Consider the following 22,245-nt stretch of genomic DNA (forward strand, 5'->3'; position numbering starts at 1 on the left):
TCTATATTATATATAGAATATATATATATTCTAATCAGCAACACATCACACTTATTCTAGAATTGTTTTTGCAGTGGCTGGTACTGGTTTTTCCTTTTCATATTTAGTGCTTCTTTCAGGAGTTCTTGTAAGGCAGGCCTGGTAGTGACAAAGTCTCTTAGCATTTGTTTGTCTGTAAAGGATTTTATTTCTCCTTCATTGTGAAGCATAGTTTGGCTGGATATGAAATTTTGGGTTGAAAATTATTTTCTTTAAGAATGTTGAATATTGGCCTCCTCTGTCTTCTGGCTTGTACGGTTTCTGCAGGGAGATCCATGGTTAGTCTGGTGAGCTTCCCTTTGTGGGTAACCCGACCTTTCTCTCTGGCTGCCCTTAACATTTTTTCCTTTATTTCAACCTTGGTGAATCTGAGAATTATGTATCTTGGGGTTGCTTTTCTCAAGAAATATCTTTGTGGTGTTCTCTGTATTTCCTGAATTTAAATGTTGGCCTGTCTTGCTAGGTTGGGGAAGTTCTCCTGGATAATATCCTGAAGAATGTTTTCCAACTTGGTTCCATTCTCTCCATCACTTTCAGGTACATCAATCAAATGTAGGTTTAGTCTTTTCACATAGTCCCATATTTCTTGGAGACGTTGTTCTTTCCTTTTTATTCTTTTTTCTCAAATCTTGTCTTTTCCCTTTATTTCATTAAGTTGATCTTCAATCTCTGATATTCTTTTATTCGCTTGATCGATTCAGATATTGATACTTATGTATGCTTCACAAAGTTCTCATGCTGTGTTTTTCAGCTCCATCATGTCATTTATGTTCTTCTCTAAACTGGTTATTCTAGTTAGCAATTACTCTAACCATTTTTCAAGGTTCTTAGCTTCCTTGCATTAGGTAAGAATATGCTTCTTTAGCTCGGAGGATTTTATTACCCACCTTTTGAAGCCTACTTCTGTCAATTCATCAAACTCATTCTCTGTCCAGTTTTGTTCCCTTGACTTGAGGAGTTGTGATCCTTTGGAGAAGAGATATTCTGATTTTTGGAATTTTCAGCCTTTTTGTGCTGGTTTTTCTCCATATTTGTGGATTTACTTACCTTTGTTCTTTGACGTTGGTGACCTTCAGATGGGGTTTTTGCACGGATGTGCTTTTTTTTTTTTTTTTTTCCGATGTTGATGCTATTTCTTTTGTTTGTTTGTTAATTTTCCTTCTAACACTCAGGCCCCTCTGCTGCAGGTCTGCTGGAGTTTGCTGAAGGTCCACTCCAGACCCTGTTTGCCTGGGTATCACCAGTGGAAGCTGCAGAACAGCAAAGATTGCTGCCTGTTCCTTCCTCTGGAAGCTTCTTCCCAGAGGGGCACCCACCAGATGCCAGCCAGAGCTCTTCTGTATGAGGTGTCTGTTGACCCTTGCTGTGAGGTGTCTCCCAGTCAGGAGACACAGGGGTCAGAGACCCACCTGAGGAGGCAGTCTGCCCCTTAGCAGAGCTTGAGCACTGTGCTGGGAGATCTGCTGCTCTCTTCAGAGCTGGCAGGCAGGAACATTTAAGTCTGCTGAAGCTATGCCCACAGCCGCCCCTTCCCCCAGGTGCCCTGTCCCAGGGAGATGGGTGTTTGATCTATAAGCCGCTGACTGCAACTGCTGCCTTTCTTTCAGAGATGTCCTGCCCAGAGAGGGGGAATCTAGAGAGGCATTCTGGCTACAGAGGCTTTGCTGAACTGTGGTGGGTTCCACCCAGTTTCACTTCCCAGTGGCTTTGTTTACACTGTGAGGGGAAAACTGCTTACTCAAACCTCAGTAATGGTGGACGCCTTCTCCCCACCAAGCTCAAGTGTCCCAGGTTGACTTCAGACTACTGTGCTGGCAGTGAGAATTTCAAGCCAGTGGATCTTAGCTTACTGGCCTCCATGGGGGTGGGATCCACTGAGCTAGACCACTTGGCTCCCTGGCTTCAGCCCCCTTTCCAGGTGAGTAAATGGTTCTGTCTCACTGGCATTCCAGGCAATACTGGGGTGTGAAAAATAACTCCTGCAGCTAGCTCAGTGTCTGCCCAAAGGGCCACCCAGTTTTGTGCTTGAAACCCAAGGCCCTGGTGGTGTAGGCACCCAAGGAAATCTCCTGGTCTGCAGGTTGTGAAGACAATGGGAAAAGCATGTCAATTCATCAGTCTCTCACCGCTTCCGTTGCCTAGGGGAGGGAGTTCCCCATCCCCCTGTGCTTCCTGGGTGAGGTGACACCCCACTCTGTTTCAGCTCGCCCTCTGTGGGCTGCACTCACTATCTAACCAGTCCCAATGAGAAGAGCTGGGTACCTCAGTTGGAAATGCAGAAACCACTGCCTTCTGCATTGATCTCGCTGGGAGCTGCAGATTGGAGCTGTTCATATTCAGCCATCTTGCCAGCCACCTCCTGGATGGTCTTGATGCTTGTGGGTGTTCATCAGTTTCTGGGCATTGAGGAGTTAGGTATTTATTGTAGTCCTCAAAGTCCAAACTTGTTTGTGCCTGTCTTTCTTGGGAAAGCTTTTCAGGTATCAAATGGGACTTGAGTGTTATAATATAAGTTTTTGAACATTGCAGCTCTATCTGCACTGAGGACACCCAAAGACCAATAATGCTTTGGCTGTTGCAGACTCGTAGACGTCTTGGATAAGATCCGGAAGAATTCCTTGTATTAGCAGCAGACACTTTTATTCTCTTCCCTTAATTTCTCCCAAACAAAGTATCTCTCTCTTTGCTGGCTGCCTGGAACTTAAGGAGCGGTGACAAAAGCACCCATGTGGTTACCACCCTTGGACTGTGCTGGGTCAAACCAGAAACCAACATAGCACTGGGTCATGCCTAATGCCCACGGTAACTACTATCTGTCTACCACCTGTGTTTCTGAAGGCCCTAGGCCTCTACAATCAGTAGGCGGTAAAGGCAGTCAGACTTGTGTCCTTCCCTTCAGGGCAACAAGTTCTCCCTGGTCCTGAGTGGATCCAGAGATGCCACCCAAGAGCCAGGGCCTGGAGTCAGAAAACTGCAATGTGTGTAGATTCTCTTTAATTATTTTTAATGACATTTTTTATTTTTCGGTACATAAAACTTGTGCATTCTTAGTAAATTCCTTCCTAAGCTTTTCATGCTTTCTGATGCTCTTATAAGTAGAATTGTTTTGTTATTTTCATTTTCAGAGTTCTTTGCTAGTGTGTAGAAATACAAGTGTTTTTTGAGAATTGATATTGTATCCTGCAACTTTGAAGAACCCATTTATTAACTCTGGAAGTTGTGAGTGTGTGTGTAATCTCCAGGGATTCTCCATATATAAGATTATGTCATCTGCCAGAGATAATTTTACTTCCTTTCTAATCTAAATGTCTTTTTTTAATGATTAATTGACTAGAACTATATTTCCAATGTTTACTAGAATTAGTAGACCTCCTTGTCTTTTTCTGATCTTAGAAGAAAATATTCAGAGTTTTTTTTTTTTTTTTTTAGCATCAGTTGTAATATCTCCTGTCTCACTTCCAATATTATTTAAGTCTCTTTTTTTAGTCAAGGTAAGGGTTTGTTAATTTTGTTTGTCTTTTCAAAAACATACATTTTAGTTTTGTCCATTTTTTCTGATTTTTTTTGTTCTCTATATTATTTATTTTTGCTCTAACCATTTTTTATTGTCTTTCTTCTGCTAACTTGGTGTTAGTTTTTATCTGTTTGTCTGTTTTCCCTAGTTTTGAATAACTAAACTCCACCAGTATGGATCTCAAATGACCAAAGCAAATTTGAATCATAAAAACACAGCTAGAGATATCACACTTCCTCATTACAAAATATGTTACAAACTACAATAATCAAAACAGCATGGTACTATCATAAAAACAGATATAGTCACAAATTGTATAATCATGTTTTCGTCAATGACTGACTGCATAAATGATGATGGTTCCATAAGATTATGATGCCATATTTTTATTGTACCTTTTCTATGTTTAGATATATGTAGATACACAAATGATTACCATTGTGTTACACAATTGCCTATAATATTCAGTATCCAGTAATATGCTATACATGTTTGTAAGCTAGGAACAAAAAGTTATACCATATAGCCTAGATGTGTAGTAAGCTATACCATCTATGTTTCTGTAACTATACTCTGTAGTGTGTGCACAATGATGAAGTCATGTAATAATGCATTTTTCAGAATGTATCCCTTCCCTCTAGTTAAGTGATATATGACTACATGTTGACCAATGGAACAGAACAGAAAGCCTAGACATAAACTCATGAATTTATAGACAACTGTTCTTTGCTGAGGGTAACAAGCAGTGCTATGAAAACTGGATATCCATATGCAAAAAAATAAAATAAAATTGGACCCTTATGTTGCACCACACAGAAATATCAACTCACAGTGAATTAGATTTAAACTTAAAAGATGACCATAAGCTCCTAGAAAACAAACAAAAAAAAAACACACAGGAAAAAACTTTAACATTGGCTCTGGCAATGGTTTATTGGATATGACATCAAAAACACAAGTAACAAAAGCAAAAATAGACAACTGGTATTGTTTGCACAACAAAGAAAACAATCAACAGAATGAAAATGCAACCTATGTAATGTAATAAAATACTTGGTAACCATATGCAAATATCTGTGTCCTCTCAAAATTCATATGTTGAACCGCTAATTGCCCATGTGAAGATACTAGAAGATGAGGCCTTTGGGAAGCTTTGCCCTTGTGAATGGGATTATTTTACTTTTAAAAGGGACTCAGAGAGCTCTCTTGCCCTCTTTCTACCATATGAGGATCCCCAAAAGAGGCCTGTCACCAAACCTACCATGTTGACATCCTAATCTCAAACTTCTAACCTCCAAATCTTTGGGGAATAAATTTCTGTTTTTTATAAGCTACCTAGGCAATAGTATTTTGTTAAAGCAGCCCAAACATATTAAGACAGCATATATCAGATAAATACTTAATATCCAAAATATATAAGGAACTGCTAAAACTTTATAGCAAAAGACAAACAAACAAATAAAAACATACCAATTAAAAAATGGACAAAAGACCTGAATATATAATTTTTCAAGAAAACATATGGATGGCCAAAAGGTATATGAAAAGTTGATCAACACTTCTAATCATCTAGGGAATGCAAATCAAAACCACAATGAAATTTTACCTCACACCTGTTAGGATGACTACTATTAAAAAAACACAAAAGATAACAAGTGTTAGCAAGGATGTAGAGAAAAGGGAAGCCTTGAACACTGTTGGGGAGAATGTAAATTGATGTGACCACTATGGAAAGCAGTATGAAGATTCTTCAAATAAGTAAAAGTAGAACTTGGTTATGCAGGCATACCCCTAAGAATTAAGCTAAGCCTACTCTGCTTGTGGTCTATATAAAATGGAACAACAAAGCCCGGATGTCAGCACATCTGTTTACAGCATTGTTCACTAAATAATTTAAGCCCACTGTTGAGACCTACTGCTTAGAATAAAAAGATTCCTTTTAAAATAGTACTGCTCATTGATAATGCACTGGTTACTCAAATGGTCTGACAGACACAGATCTACAGGGAGATTAATGTAGTTTCATGCCTGCTAACAGAACATAACTTTGTAGTCCATGGATCAAAAAGCCATTTTGATTTTCAAGTTTTATTTTTTAAGAAATAAATTTTATAAGACTACAGTCCCCATCGAGAATGATTTCCCTGATGGATCTTGGGAAAGTAAATTGAAAGCTTTCTGGAAAGAATCCACCATTCTAGGTGCCATTAAGAACATTTGTGATTCATGGGTGGAAACCAAAATATCAACAGTAAGAGGAGTTTGGAAGAAGCTGATTCCAGTCCTCATGGATGACTTTGAGAAGCTCAAGATTTCAGTGGAAGAAGTCACTGCAGATGTGGTAGAAATAGCAAAAGAAATAGAATTAGAAGTGGAGACTGAGGATGTGACTGAATTACTACAATCTCATGACAAATATTTATGGGATAAGCTGCTTCTCTTGATAAGCAAATAAAATGGTTTCTTAATCTACCCTTAGGAAAGATGCTGTGAACACTGTTGAAATGACAAGAAAGGATTTAAATTATTACACAAACTTGGTTGATAAAGTGGTGGCAGACTTAAGAAGATTAACTTCAATTTTGAAAGATGTTCTATTGTAGGTAAAATAGTATCAGTCAGCACTGCATGACACAGATAAATTTTTTGTTAGAGGAAGTATCAATCGATGTGGCTAGCTTTGTTGTTGTCTTATTTTAAGAAATTAACCACAGCCACCCCAACCTTCAACAACCATTACTCTGATAAGTAATCAGCCATGAACATTGAGGCAAGACCCAGTGGTCTGCAAAAAAAGATTATGACTCAGTAAAGATTCAGATGATTGTTAGCCTTGTTTAGTAATAAAATGTTTTTAATTAGGGTATTTAATTTTTAGATATAAAGCTATTGCTCACTAAATGTATTACAGTATGGTATAAACATAACTTCCACATGCACAGAAAAAACAAAACATTTGTGTGACTCACTTTATTGTCATATTCACTTTATTGTAGCTGTCTAGAAATAAACCTGCAGTATCCTCTAAGGGAAGCGTACAGGGCCAAAGGAATTGAAAGCAGGATTTCAAAGGCATCATCTGCACTCATGTTTATTGAAACATTGTTTATAATATCAAAGGCATGGAAGCAACCTACATTTCCATCAACAGAAAAATGAATAAAGAAAATATGATAAATACATAAAATGGAATATTATCGAGCCTTTAAAAAGGAAATCCTGCCATTTGCAATGATGTGGATGAACCGGAGGACATTATGTTTAGGGAAATAAGCCAGACATTAAAAAGACAAATACTCCTATCCCACTTGCACAAGAAATCTGAAAAAGTCAAACTCACAGAAGCAGAGTGTAGAGCAGAGGTTTCCAGGGCTGGGGGAGGTAGAAATGGGGAGGTATAACCAAAGGGTAAAAAGTCTCAGTTATACAAGATGAGTAGGCTCCAGAGTTCTTCTGTATAGCACAGTGCTTACAGTTAACAATGCTGTATTGTATACTTAAATATTGCAAAGAGTGTAGATCTTATGTTAAGTGTTCTTATCATACCAGTTATAATAATAATAATAAGAAGAAGAAGGGTAGGAGGAATCTTTTGGAGGTAATGAATGTGTTTTGGATTTGACTGTGGTGACAACTTCCTGGGTGTTTACTTATCTCCAAACACATCAAGTTGTATACATTGTATATATTTATAGTCAACTTTTAATGTCAATCATACCTTAATAAAATGCTTTTTTTAATGTAGAATATTAAATGTATGTAATCAATGTGTTGTCAGCAGAATGAGAGCTGAGTGATAAACACACTTCAGGGCTGCATCCTGGAAACTGAGGTTGACCTGAGGGTGACATCATGACATCTAATGTTCTTAGTGCTTCTGTAAAAGATAGAATCTTTAATGTGATTGCAATATCTATTTTTTTTTTGTTTTTAACAGAAGCATTGATTAGAATGTAAAATTTTAAAGTTTAGTGAAAAACATCATTAAAGTGATTTAGCTTTATCAAACATTCTAAATGATTTCCAGTCAGAAGTTCTGAAAGCCAAGTACATTTGTCTTGTTTAACTAATGTATTCAAATATTTTCTGAGAGTAGTCTTCAAATTTTATATAGATTTAATTAAATATAGGGATTGAATATGAATAAATATCCCCTCAAAGTATATTTAAAATTATTTTTATCATTAGAATATTTTTAAAAGTTCTTTTAAACTTTACATGGTCAAGGTGTTGGTTTCATGATATCAAGATAGAAATGCTGGCTTGCAAACTTTATTTAAAACATGCATAAATGGGTTTATATTCAATTTCTAATTTATTGTTTATTTATGGATGACCTGTTTGGCTTTGTCCAGATATTTTGATGCGTCCTGAATTGACCTTTCTTGTACTCATGCTTTATAGAAAGAAGAGAACAGAAAGCACACTAAATATTAATCAAAATAGCATTTTGCTCACCTCACTTTTTACCCACAGTTGTGTCCACTTTCACTTGTTGGAAAGAGTGGCCATATCTGCACTGTCTCAGAGAAAATCCTTGCTGTGTAGTATTAAACCCTGTTGGGTGCTCATATTGGTACAAATATGAAACACTTTGATGACCTCTTTTGAAATACAGTAACAGTTATGAGCAAACATATTTTGGCCTTTTAGCATTAAAGTAATTTTTTCCACAAAACAAAACTGTATTTGGTTGAGAAAAAAAAAATAAAACGACTTTAGAAGAATAACAAACATAAGAAATGACAGGGAATGAAAGATTTAAAGGGTCTCTGTGGTGGGAAAGCTTACTTTTTTATAAGGGCCTCCGGCTATGTTCACACTAATCAACTAGAATATTGCCCTAAGGTTATAAGCATTCATGCAAATGTTTTGAGTGAAAGATATTAACTTTCCCCATTTTATGACAATATGCAGGTTCACAACTAAAATAAATCAGGAAATAAAAAGAAAGTATCAGAAACAGTCATTTTATTTTCTTATCATTCAAGTTCTCTGTCTGTAAAATTGCACTGCAATGCAGTTATCCCTGTAAAATGGTGGTTCTTAAAAGTTGGTGATTCCCATATGTGTTTAAGCATGAAATAAAGTGTCATGGATCCTATCCCTCTTAAAATGCTCATATAAACATATGCTACCTGAATCCCAGCCATGGATTCTGATGTTCATAATCTCAGCCTTATAGAGATTTAATTGGAAGCATGTCAGAGATACAGTATTTTCTAGCCATAATAAGATGCTCCCATTAACTAATTTTGTACCTTGGAATAGCCAGGGGATCTTTAACCAACTAACCATTAACTCAAACTTTGTAGGAGGAGCATATTGGCTTCCCAACACATCCCAGAGTTTCCTCAGCAACTATCCTGCAGGCTACTCTAGTCACTGCTTCTGAAACAATGCTTACACTCAAGTTTGAAGTAACATGGAGAAGCACATGGTAGGTGGGTGGTAAGTAAGGCTGTTACTGCCTGACATCCATTTGATATAAGAGCAAGGAATGCCCACTTCTAAGATTTCCAATCAACGACTGATAATCCAGAGCCTTAGATGAATAATGTTGGAGGAACTGAGTTTTGAAGACAGCTGCTGTTTACCAAAACAGACCCTCTAGAATTCTTTTGGTCATCATTTACTTTTAAAAGAGATTGAGGCCGGGCGCGGTGGCTCAAGCCTGTAATCCCAGCACTTTGGGAGGCCGAGACGGGCGGATCACGAGGTCAGGAGATCAAGACCATCCTGGCTAACACGGTGAAACCCCCATCTCTACTAAAAAATACAAAAACAAAAACCAGCGGGGCGAGGTGGCGAGCGCCTGTAGTCCCAGCTACTCTGGAGGCTGAGGCAGGAGAATGGCGTAAACCCAGGAGGCGGAGCTTGCAGTGAGCTGAGATCCGGCCACTGCACTCCAGCCTGGGCGACAGAGCCAGACTCCGTCTCAAAAAAAAAAAAAAAAAGAGATTGATACAGTTCCCACAAAGAGTAGAAACACACACACACACACACACACACACACGATCATTACACAATAGAAAACAACTTTTGAGTAGTTTAACATTTGAAATTAATTTTGCCCTTTGCTGCCATTTTTTATCACTCTTGTAATATTAGATAATTTGGCTAATTTAAATAAAGGTACTATAAACCTTGGTTTGCCTCACTGTTGGAAACATCAATGACATTAGTTTCTATTGAAAAACAAATGATCTCTAACAACAAACTAACAATTCCATTCAGGTAGATTCTACAGATTCATTCTACCTCCCATCATGATTTCACTAAAACACCTTTCCCAGAGCTAAACTGTTTACATCGAGAGCAGATACAAAGTCATGTAAGATACAATTAGCTCTTTTCTTATTGCAAATAATTATGTATCATCATCATCTTTATGAAATAATTTCAAAGGGACACTACACTAAAAGGAAGGAGTATCAAACTCACCCAACAGATCATCAAAATGAATTATCAAAATATAACATTATATAGCAGTCTATTGTACTGAACCTGAGAGACCCTTGAGTTAAAATCTCAGTTCTTCCTCTTGCTGGTCGTGTCACTTAGCCAAAATACCTCTCTGTGTCTGTTTCAATACCCTTAAATGGGGATAATAATAGTACCTATTTCATAAGGTTGGTGTGAGTTTATACGTAAAACACTTAAGTCATTATCTGACTCATGATAAGGGCTATATACATCAGTAAACAACTGTATGTATGCATATGTCTGTGCAAATTTATAGTATTCTTAAGCCACTGTATTTATTAGTTAGCATATATTCCCCTTGTGTATTCACTAGAAAGAGCAACAATATAGTATTTATTTTTATCAATTATGTAGATTTGTGGTAAAATATGAATTAATGTATATATTATACTTTTATGCAAATATGAATTCACAGATAATTTACAAATATAACTAGTAAAATAGCTATATTTTGTATTTATAGTAACTGAATATAAGTAATTAAAATAGCTTTATTAGAATAGATTATTACCTTATATTTTGGGAGAAAATAAGTATGTAATAGTTTTAAATATCCCCTAAGCTAATAGCTCCCTAAATTTGCTGTCTCTTAGAAACATTTGGGATTTTTAAAAACATTTCAGTGCTTAGGTAGCATCCCATACCAATTAAATCAGAGTGTATGGCAGTGAAAACTAGGCATCAGTTGTTTTTTAGATCCCCTGGCTATTCCAAGGTACAACAAAATTTGGAAGTACTGCCCTAAAGTCTTTATTCAAAGTATGGTACATAGACCACAAGCATTGGAATCACCTTGGAGCTTGCTAGATATGCAGAAACATGGGCCTCACTCCAAACCTACTAAATCAGATACTATATTATTAGCAAGATCCCCAAGTAATTCATATGCACGCTAAAGTCTGAAAAACATTGTTTGAATTTTTAGAGAAATTAAGCAAAATCCCTAGGCAGAATAATGTAGAGAAATTAGTTTGGACAAATATATTGGCATCAAAAATGGTTGTAACAGTCATCTTAAGGAGAAAAATAAAAGCTTGATTTTTTTTAACTTTTGCTTTAATCTGATATTCTGATTTTATTAATGTCAGGTACTTTATCTGCAATATTAATTATTCCAACTTCTCTCCAATAAGGCATTCTTGCATTTGCCCAGAAATGAATTAGCATTTTTGACCTTGCAATGTCATTGTTGTTATAGATCTGTATTGTGGAAATTAATACTTGCGAGTCTTTTTTAGTATAGTAATAAGAATTCTATAACCATGTGGTATTTGTTTGCTACTATACAAATGAATTATTACTTTTGCATTAATATCAGTGTCCTTCCTTTAGGTTTTATGGCATCCAGACTAGATGTCTTATACTGTATATTATCCCTCTCCGGGATAAACATTTAATATATGCCAATTCCACATAAATCTTATAATTGTTCTCCACTATTCAATCATTTATTAGCTTAGTAGCATTTGTTGCATGTTTACTGTGTACCAAGCAATTTTACAGGGGAAGTTATTTACATAGCCTGTGCAGCTAATACTATATTTTGTTCAACTTGGAATTTAGGTTGGAAAATCAATAAATAAAGAAAAATAAAATTCAACAACTCATTTTCAGCAGTAGATGGAAAACAAAGTGCTATCAAAGAGAAAAAAAGGAATATTTTTCCTGTTGATGGTAATTTTTTTGTTCTTGAGGGATTACAATTTATATGATGAGTATAAATGTAGGATTATTCTGCTGTAAGTATATGGGGAAAGAGAGTTCCAAGAGATTGGATACCAGTTTTTTTAAAAAAAATAAGTAAGAAGTATTATTATATTCAGGGAAGAAAATATGGTATGGTATGTGACTATGGTATCATGTGAGGCGAGAAAGGGTAAAGGAGGTTGGTTAAGAATGTTATGAGATGGCCGGGTGCGGTGGCTCAAGCCTGTAATCCCAGCACTTTGGGAGGCCGAGGCAGGCAGATCACGAGATCAGGAGATTGAGACCATCCTGGCTACACGGTGAAACCCCGTCTCTACCAAAAATACAAAAAATTTGTCAGGCGTGGTGGCGGGTGCCTGTAGTCCCAGCTACTCGGGAGGCTGAGGCAGGAGAATGGCGTGAACCTGGGAGGCGGAGATTGCAGTGAGCTGAGATTGCGCCACTGCATTCCACACTCCACCCTGGGTGACAGAGCAAGACTCCGTCTCAAAAAAAAAAAAAGAAAGAAAGTTATGAGACGACTTTGTATGCCACATTCGAGAGCCAGGACATCTTCCGTGGATATATGGAGGGATTAGACATTGACATGTAACAACGTCAAGAATATGTTTTGGTTTTTCTTTGTTTTGTACAGGGATACCTGGTTTTAAAGTGAAAATGAAACCAGTTGAGAAAAGAAAAATAAGACCATTTGGGGTCTGTCACACAACTGATATTTCAGTATATGAAGACAAAGTAAATCAGTAAAACAAGGAATGAGAAGGAGGGAGCACATTTAAACAGAATTTGGTAAGTAAAATCTACCTACTGGTAACTAGAAGAATATGACTGCGAAGGGAAGTAAAAGACACAACAAAGTAGACTGGTAGCTTTTCTCTGGGGTTATATGCTAATGGAGAGGATAATTAATTTAAAAAAGAAAAATGGTAAGAAAAGACAGTTTGAATAGGGAGAACATGGGTGACTTTAATTCTGGCATCTTATCCCTGTAGAATATCTTAGCATAACTCTTAAAGAAACAATGATGTATATTAATCCAGAGCTCACAAGATAAGCATGGTCTAGACAACAGGATTTGGAAGCCACTAATGCACACAGGTAGTCTTTGGTGCCCACTGGTCATATCACTTGGAAATTTATGGAGAAAGGTCCTGAGACAAACATCCTGTAGACCAAGGGTACTGGCGGATGGGTGGGCAGGCGAGGGAGCAGATTATCATAGGAGCATGAACCTATGGGAACTGCGCATGCGAGGGATCCCCCAAGGTGCGCTCTACTTAGGAGAATCTAACCTGATGATCTGAGGTGGAAGTTTCATCCCGAAACCATCCCCTGCCTTTCCCCTTTCTGGTCTTTGGGAAACTTGTCTTTCAAAAACTGATCCCCGGTATGAAGAAGTTTGGGGACCGCTGCTATAGACCACCAATATTCAAAGGACGCATAGAAGATGAGTCTGCAGAAGACAGAGAAAGAGTTGTCATGGTGGAAGGTGAAAAGACAGAACAGATCCCAGCACTTTGGGAGGCCAAGGCGGATGGATTACTTGAGGTCTGGGGTTCGAGACCAGCCTGACCAATGTGGAGAAATGCCGTCCCTACTGAAAAAAAACCCCACAAAATTAGCCGGACGTGGTGGCACATTCCCGTAATCCCAGCTACTCGGGAGGCTGAGGCAAGAGAATTACTAGAACTCGGGAGGCGGAGGTTGCAGTGAGCCAAGATCGCGCCATTGGACTCTAGCCTGGGCAACAAGAGCGAAACTCCGTCAAAACAAAAAGCAAACAAACAAACAAAAAAACCACAAACACAAAAAATAAAAAACAAACAAACAAAAGGCAGAACGGGAAAGAGTGGCATCACACACTGATTTTTATAAAAGACCTGAAATGAAATGCATCGCAATCAAGCTCTGTTGTGGTTCCATTTTCCCAAACATGATGCATGACTAATATGTGACTTCTAATCATTTTTTAAGGGCTTGAGAATCATATAAAACTAATATAAAAGCCTAGATTGAGAACAAAAGCTGATAATGACCAAATGCTGCCTAAAACTTGGCTTTAATCCGTATCATAGAAAAGCTGGAGTGAGACCGGGCACCAGGGTACCTGCGTTCATATTTTGGCTCTACCCACAGTACATAAGTGATCCTGAACGTGGTGCTAACTCCGCAGTATGTCTCATTTTTCTGTGTATTAAATGGAGCTCACTGTTACCCATCCTCATCAAATTATTGTGTGGATTAAATGAGATGCTAAAGGTCAAGTATTTGGAAAGAGTTAGCATAATGCACATTCACTAAATAAATGTTAGCTATTATTATAATAAAAATGTTTCATTAGCTTGGCTGCGATCCTGCAAGGTTACATCAGTCACACAATTCCAAATAAGACAAAAAACCAAAAAGGAATAGAAAACATTTTCTAAGCAAGGCAATAACTTTCTGGTCTTAGGCAAATCCTCTTTTAGAATAAATTGGTTTTTGTTTTAATCTTGCAGGGAAGGCAAAGACATTTGGAATAAAAGTTTCAATAGCAAGACCCAAATGATGGGTCTGTGGGATACACTGTATTGACATAACTATAAAAACTGGAGAAAAGCATTTTATTCTGTCTTCTAGGGAAAAATACAAAAGAAAACATTGTAGATAAGGATGACAGAGTTCCTAAACTAAAAAGGTAGATACCTAGAACATACTATAAGAAGTCAGGATAATTCAAGGGTTGACTTTCTAAGCTATCCAGGACATTATTTAATTATATTATAATGGGTAAATACCAGAAACTTTTATTCTATTAACTTAAAAAATATCTGAATGATCACATTTTGCCCAATAGTTTAAAGCCCCCTTTGATTATCTAGAAATAGTTATTTTTATATGTAATGTTTCACATATAATATTCAGGCTGATCTATCTATCTATCTACCTATCTATCTATCTATCAATCTATCATCCATCTACCTGTCATTTATCTATCATAATCTGCCTCGATCCATCTATTTATTTGTAGATTTTGCCCAAATACTGAAGTGTTATGGGAATAGAAATATGTACAATTCAAAATGTTATTTCCTCACCCTAAAATATTCTTTCTGTTGACACTTTTAATGGACTGGAATCACAGGTGTTTCCTTGAACAGAAATAAATGTAGATGATTCACTGGTCTGGTAACATACACAGTGGGGAAGAATACATTATTATTAAATCTTGGTATGTGCATTTTATCTCAGTGCTACCTCTTTAATTTAAAAAAAAAAATGCTACACCGCACACGTGGAAAACAATGCTGCAAAAACAAAAATTATATTTTCTATTAACTACTTATATATGTTTATATAGTAAGGTTTTAAAAATCATTGATACACAGCTTTATACCCAAGAAAATAAACATACCATTAATATGCATTAAAAATAAAAATATTTAAACATTAAATGGTCAGTTGAGGCCAGGTGTGGTGGCTCATGCCTGTAATCCCAGCACTTTGGGATGCCGAGGCGGGCGGATCATGAGGTCAGGAAATCAAGACCATCCTGGCTAACACGGTGAAACCCCGTCTGTACTAAAAATACAAAAAAATTAGCCGGGCGTGGTCGTGGGCGCCTGTAGTCCCAGCTACTCAGGAGGCTGAGGCAGGAGAAAGGCGTGAACCCAGGAGGCGGAGCTTGCAGTGAGCCGAGATAGCGCCACTGCACTCCAGCCAGGGCGACAGAGCGAGGCTCCGTCTCAAAAAAAAAAAAAAAAAGTAAAGAAAAGAAAAAAGACATTAAATGGTCACTTGAGAAGTACTCTGACAAAAGCCATCATTTCTCTTAAGAACTCTTTAATTCTCTTCCATAAGTTGTTTTCAGTTTTGTAGAAGATAAAGCTCACTATTTAATTTACTTTATGTTGTTGGCATATGTCACATCTTGATTTTACTATTTAACCATGTTGAACTTTTTTTGTGCTTTCTTTGATTATAATGTGGAATATTTTATCAACATAATTTTACAATTTATTTCCCATTTCTTAGTGTTTGACATCCTATAATTTATGAAGAATAATTACTGCATGTATCTTAAATGGGTTTCTATAGCTTTTACTCTTTTTTAGCAATAATTCCTTTTGTACATATCTCATATTTGCAATGTTCTGAATGTGTATGCACAAGTTATTAGTGACCCCAATATATTTTCTGTTAAAAATACTTTTTTTATTTCCTGCCTTATTTCTCTAAATTCTATCCAGTTGTATTGTTTGTTCTCTAGGCTTCTTTAGATATCAATATTATATATTTCTGAACATCCAACAGCTGGGTCCAAACATTTTGCAATCTATATTATCGATTTAGGATATATCTTTATTTAAATAAATTATAAGCTCTTCTACAGAAATAATGTTTTACAAAAGTAATGCTCTTTAAATGAATAAAATTAGTATACTTATTACCAATAGGAGCACAGTTTGACATAAGAGACAGATAATTAAAATAGAATTTATATGTATTTATCTTTTCTAACTTCACTTTGTAAACTTAGGTATTTGCCTCTCTTTCCTGGTTTTCTCATCCAGACCATGAGAAACTTAGCCATTGCTAACACATGTTTCTAGGACAATGTCTGTCACTTGATATATGATTAATAAATATTTGTTGAATAAATAAGCACTTGTTGAAGTGCTAGTAAGCTAAAGGGCAGGGATTCTAACTCAGGCACAACCAGCTTCTGAACTCTCTCTTCCTCTATGTGCCTAATCTCCATCAGGGCAGATATGTCTGTATGTAAATTATTAAATTACTTGTGGGTATACATTTGCAAGATTATACTAACACTTTTTCTAAGCAACTATGAATCAGTAGGAAAAAAACTGGAATTAAAATTGAAAGATTAATTTCCTGGATCTACAATATACTTTTGTATATGTGCTTCAGTTTCTGCATCACAGAATGATGTTAGAGCTTTCATTTTGTGTGTGTTTGTGTGTGAGAGAATATTTTTTAACAGATAATATATTTTAAAATTTTTGTAAAATCTAAATATTTATAAATGCTAGTTGTGATTATAAATAATGTCCTGTGATGCTAGCAGAAAAAGTATGGGAATGAAAGGCAACATTTTCAAAAGGGATTTCTCCTTCCTCCCTTCCTCACCTCCATTTGTTTCTGAAAAGAAAGGTTTTGGTTGTGGAGTCATCCCTCAGAAAACGTTGGCAAGATTTAAGTGAAGAGCTTGGAGAGGAACTGAATCTAATTATAAGGAAACAATTAGTCAATACAGAGCAAAGGACCCCAATAGACTAAAACTCACAAAGACAGACTAGAACTCATTGGCTAGTCAATTCAATTGTAGGCCCTAATATTTTCTATAGGCCTTAATATTTTCAATATAATGAAAACAGGAGACTGGGCAATAAGTAATATGGAAAGACTGGGAGATTGTAGGAGATATCTGGTTGGTTTTCCATTCACTAAAAAAAGGGTTAGATTAAATGCTACAAAAGTCAAAGCACCATGTCCTTTTTCTTTTCAGTTGGTCTCAATAAGAGGTCAGGGTGCCCAGAAATAATATCCACTATGCATGGGTGTGGTCATGTCCCAAGATGCAGCTTTGACATAGTCTACTAAACCACCATGACTCACTTACATAATGACAACTCTGACATTTCACAGAGACAGCTTTAAAAGCTACCCCAACAGCTATAAGTATTTCAAATTGGTCAATTTTATGCCTCTTGAATTTCAAGGAAGAACTCACTTTCTAGAAAAAAATTTCAAATGATCGTCTTCTGAGTCTACCTACTTTACTAGGTGTACTAGTTAGCAAGATTTCAAGTAATTTGGAATGTTGCTTGGCTCCTCTTTGACCAATCTAGAGAAAACAGGGTTTTTTTTTGTTTTTGTTTTTGTTTTTTTTTTTGCTGAAAATCAAATCAAGACCAATAATTATGCATAAGAGTGCCCAACATTTATAAAGCATCATGCTTTGAAGTTTATGGTTTACCCAGTGCTTTTATTACTTATTACCTCCTTTGATCTTGCCACCTTTGCATGTGGAAGGGAAAACAGCTATCGTATTTTACTGATAAGTGGAACTGAGACCTTAAAGATTTTGGAATTTATCAACTCTCTCAAGGAATATTAAATAAATAATCAAATAAAGTCATAAAGCTCAGTGATATCAAAACTAGGTTTCTGGAGTTTCCAGTCTTTAGTTAATTTAGTGTATCAATCTTCTCATAAATACCAATCATTGAATCTCAGAAACCTAGAGGAGGGCTGCTGGCTTGCTTCAGTTGTCTCCTAACTAGTGTCCCTATGTGCGCACTAATTTATTTTAGTCTATTATTTAGGCTGCAGCAAGTGTGGTCCTTAAAACATAATCTTAATCTCATCTCTTTCCCCTATTCCCAAACCTCAAATGGCTGCTACCATGTCTAAAGGTGAATTCACAATTTTCATTCTGACCTATGAGGACTTCCAGGACCTATGTTTGGGACCTTCTTTAACTTCCTCACTCTAGGGTAGCCACATTTACTTCTCTTTCAACACACCAAGGCCACGCCTACCTTGCGCTTCTATGTTTCTGCCTGAAACTTTCTCCCTCCAAACACAAATGAAATTTGTTCTCCCAATTTACGCTTCCAATTTTGTCTGGCTGAGTGATTTAGGTCTCTACTTACTACCAACTCCTCAGAGAGGGCTTCCATATGTCAAGGGTCCCCCAAACCCAAAGTCACTTTTTGTCCTCTTACTGTGCTGTATTCCTAGCATCTGGAAGAATGCCTAGCAAAGATAGGTTTCAACAAATATATGTCAAATGAGTAAATGAACAAACATATACAATTGAGAAGAAAGATACAGCAAGGTTGAGCTTTTGCTCATGTTAGGCTATCCACATAGAAATATTTGAATTAGTGTGCTGGAGAGTAACTATAGAAAGAATGATTTTCCTTTCGGGAGCTCTCTAACCTTCTGCTTAAGCAGTTTAAAATGACACAGCTAAAATTCTGGCTCTAAATAAAATGTAAAGGTGAGGACTGGATTTTAGAAGGAATTCATATATGTAAAGCAGTGATTGTAACAGAAAATACAGTTTTAACATGCATTTCTCAATCTACTAGCTTGAATAAAATATGAGTACCATGGCAAGCAGCATGAGCATGTTGCTTTGCAACACTGGCCACATGTTTTAAGCAGTAGAGATTTACATTCAAGGAATTAATTGTGTCTTCATTTATTTGACCAACTTATTCATTCATCTGATCTAAGTTCACCTTAGCAATTAAAATAGTAGGATCTCAGATTTACAGCATTTTGTTAAAAAGGAGCTTATCTTACTTGCTAGAGGCAAACAGGAAGACTACATCTTTCTCAAAATGGATTAAGTCTCATCACACTGATCATATGAAATGTCTTTATAGGCAAATCATTGAGGACAAAAACATTATTCTACCTTTTCAGCTTGTTTAAAATTTTAAAGTTTCTTTTTTATTTATTTTTAACTGAATACATTGTTTATTTACTGATCATGCAAAATGAACTTTAAAAGTGATAATTGTTGCTAATCATAAAATAAGCTCTAACTGTCTCACACTTGCATACAGGAAGAACAGGATATACTGCATTTAATGTGCCAGCAGTAAGAACTAGGAAATGAAGAAACTGAAGGCTAAAGTTCCTATGGCCACATTTTTAATGGTGGTGGTTCCTGTGTGTCATGAAATTTGGTCTTTTTAAAATTTATATAAACCTCAAACTTTTCCAGTAACAACTGAGGTATTTTTGGTGCTTTACAGCCTAAAGAGTGCTTTCATAAAAACTACCACATTGGTGGCTCACAGTTACCAAGTAAGTAAGGTGTTAATATTCATGTCTTTTTTATAGTCAGCCAGCCTGAGGCTCAGTGAATGACATAATCAAGAACCAGAGCAAGGACATTTGACCTACAGATCACTCTTTTTCCACTAAATCACAATGTCTCTTGGATTTCCAAGATATAAAATGGTTCAGGTCATTTACCTAGCCACTCTCTCAGGTTTCTTGAGTTCAAGGCAATGCTGATTAATAATCATAGCCCTGCCTGTCTGAAGTATCACAATACTTCACAGTAGATCTTGGAATTTGTTATGTCTTGCTCTCAGGAAAAAATTTAATTAATTAACTAAAAAGCAGAAAAGGAATATATTTATTTCTTCTCTCTGTTTTAACATTCAGTTGGATGCACCTAAAAGACCAGTCTCTAAATAAGAATTGTCCGTAATCTCAGAGCAATACAGGCTACTGTTTTCAGGGCATAAGGAAGGTTTTAGCTGGCTGCCTTTCAGGCTGTTTCCACTTTAAATGTGGCTAGCACGCTTGATGTGTTTTGGATATACTCTAAAGGGTTTTTTATTTCTTAGTTCTGGCATTTCTGTGATAGAAATAGAAATTAATTGCAGAAAGTCCTGCTATGGAGAATCATTTCATAAGGGTTTTTAATGCTCATTTGCATACCTTTGATTATTAGTCATCCAAGGTCATCTTGAAAGAAGGCTCCTAATGCTTACCCACATCCAATTCTCCTCCCTTTTTGGTCCCACAGAAGAATGAGATTTTCCACCATGTGGCTATTTCTGGATAATAGTTTGTGAGTAGAACTGATGAAACATTTAATTGCTGGTTTGAGACCCTTCAGTGCCCTTCACCCATGTATTACTTGATGTGAGGACACATCAAGCTCCAGATGGCATAGCCACAAGATGGAGAAGCTCCATCAGCCAGGGTCCTCATGTCCAGAAGGACTCTGTGCCAATCCAGGAGGCCATGTAAGCACAAGTGAGAAAGGAGCCTTATAGGTTCCAGCTACTGAGATTTGGGGGTTACTCTGTTAACTGCATATCCTAATTAAAAATTCTAATGCAATAGTCAAAGGTGCACAGGAATTGGATGCAGGAGACTTGGATCATATCCAACGTAGTAGCTTTATCCACTTGGGTAAATCACCTAAATTTGAGTTTATTTTCTTCCTTCCTAAAACCAAGGTGATAAAGTATATTTTATCTATTTGAAAGAATGATTATGAAAATCAAATTACACAGTGTATGCAGAGTTATTCTGTAATTTATATTCATACATGTGGTGACATATTTTTAATTTTTTTGTAGTTGTGAATTCCCAATTGAAGGAATTTATTTTCCCAATGTCCAACATTCTACTCCACAGACAAAGTAAATAAGAAGACCAAAGTCAGAGTGTGTGTGTGAACAGGATGCCATTCTTCATTAGTTAGTTTGACTCATTATTATAATCATACTGTGGTTCTAGTAGCTAAATTCAAGGTTTAGAATCAGGCATTGAAGACTCAAACTCAATTCCATGACAACCAGCTGTTTCAAAATTATCTATATATTTTTCCTTTAACTAGCTTTGAGCCTCAGAGAATAAAGACCCTCTTACATTTTTTTCAGCACAATGTGGAATACAAAGTAAACTATGTGTTAAGAGAGTATGAGATCAATTTCTATTATTCTGGAATACTTAAACCCTATTCCCTACTCTAGCAAAGCAAATAGACCAGCAAAGCTTGTAGGCACTAATTAGATATTTCCATTATTAATTAAATAGACTGAGAAGGGAAGCAGGCATGCAATTAATGTTCCACGTTTTGGAGCCATGAAAATTGACCATGTCTTGTGTCCTCTCCAGATAAGAGATGCTGGGGATATGGTTTGATTCCTCAAGTTATCATCGAATTTCCTTTTCTGTGATTAAGCAACGCTACTGCAGTCCTTAGAGACCCTCTAGGTTGTGGTTAAAAGTGGGCTTTATGAAACCAGGGTGAATTCCAGCCGTACTACTTGCTGAGTTACCTTGAGTATGTAACTTCTTTATGCCTGTTTTCTCATCTATAACATGGATAAATGATAGCATATAACTTACACGGTTGTTTTGAAAACCAAGGAGTATAATATATGTAAAGTGTTTAGAAAGAGGATCAAGATATAGCAAGTATTATAAGGCTTAATTATCTATTGTCTCCTTTAATCAAATTAGAAATTTTTAACCCAAACTCCAAACTCCAACTAACACAAATTGAAGGAACTGGATGCTCTGAAATATGGAGGAGTTTGTGAGAGGAGAGATAAATGAATTTTTGAGCAACTTTCAGGAACACATTTAAGCCATAACAGATGAGTAACGATATTACAGAAGTTTTATGATATTCTGATTGGCTAGAGGTCTTTAAGAGTCCTGAATCTTCCGGGATTAGATTTGTGTTTCTTTTCATGGGAGACCACATTTAGGTGAACTAATTATGATTTTTATCTAAACTGAAATCGCTCTACAAAATTATCTTTTTCTCCTTATTTATAACAAAAGTTTAAGTGTTTTACTGGATACTGTAGCATGAGACGTCAAAGTCACTGTTAATCTTGTATATTTCCTTGCTCCAAACCCAATTAATGGCCAAACTTGGACAAATATTTTTTACAGTAGAGTCTTTACCATTCCCTTTCTGTTGCCATTTCATAGATTCCTCA

General features: G+C 36.4%; 1 protein-coding gene across 1 annotated transcript in view; it reads right to left on the reverse strand.

The window, feature by feature from the left end:
* The window catches only part of HCRTR2 (hypocretin (orexin) receptor 2), a 144,929-nt gene extending 131,995 nt beyond the window's left edge, over positions 1 to 12,934 (reverse strand). Inside the window, exons 1-2 of the mRNA XM_011960196.1 lie at positions 12,794 to 12,934; positions 8,012 to 8,110 (exon numbers count right to left, since the gene is read on the reverse strand). The gene's annotated coding sequence lies outside the window, so the exon portion shown is untranslated. The remainder of the gene's footprint in view (positions 1 to 8,011; positions 8,111 to 12,793) is intronic.
* Positions 12,935 to 22,245: the final 9,311 nt, after the last annotated feature.

This window comes from Colobus angolensis, unplaced genomic scaffold (genome assembly GCF_000951035.1).
Source record: "Colobus angolensis palliatus isolate OR3802 unplaced genomic scaffold, Cang.pa_1.0 Scaffold51, whole genome shotgun sequence".
Classification (NCBI taxonomy): Eukaryota; Metazoa; Chordata; class Mammalia; order Primates; family Cercopithecidae; genus Colobus; species Colobus angolensis.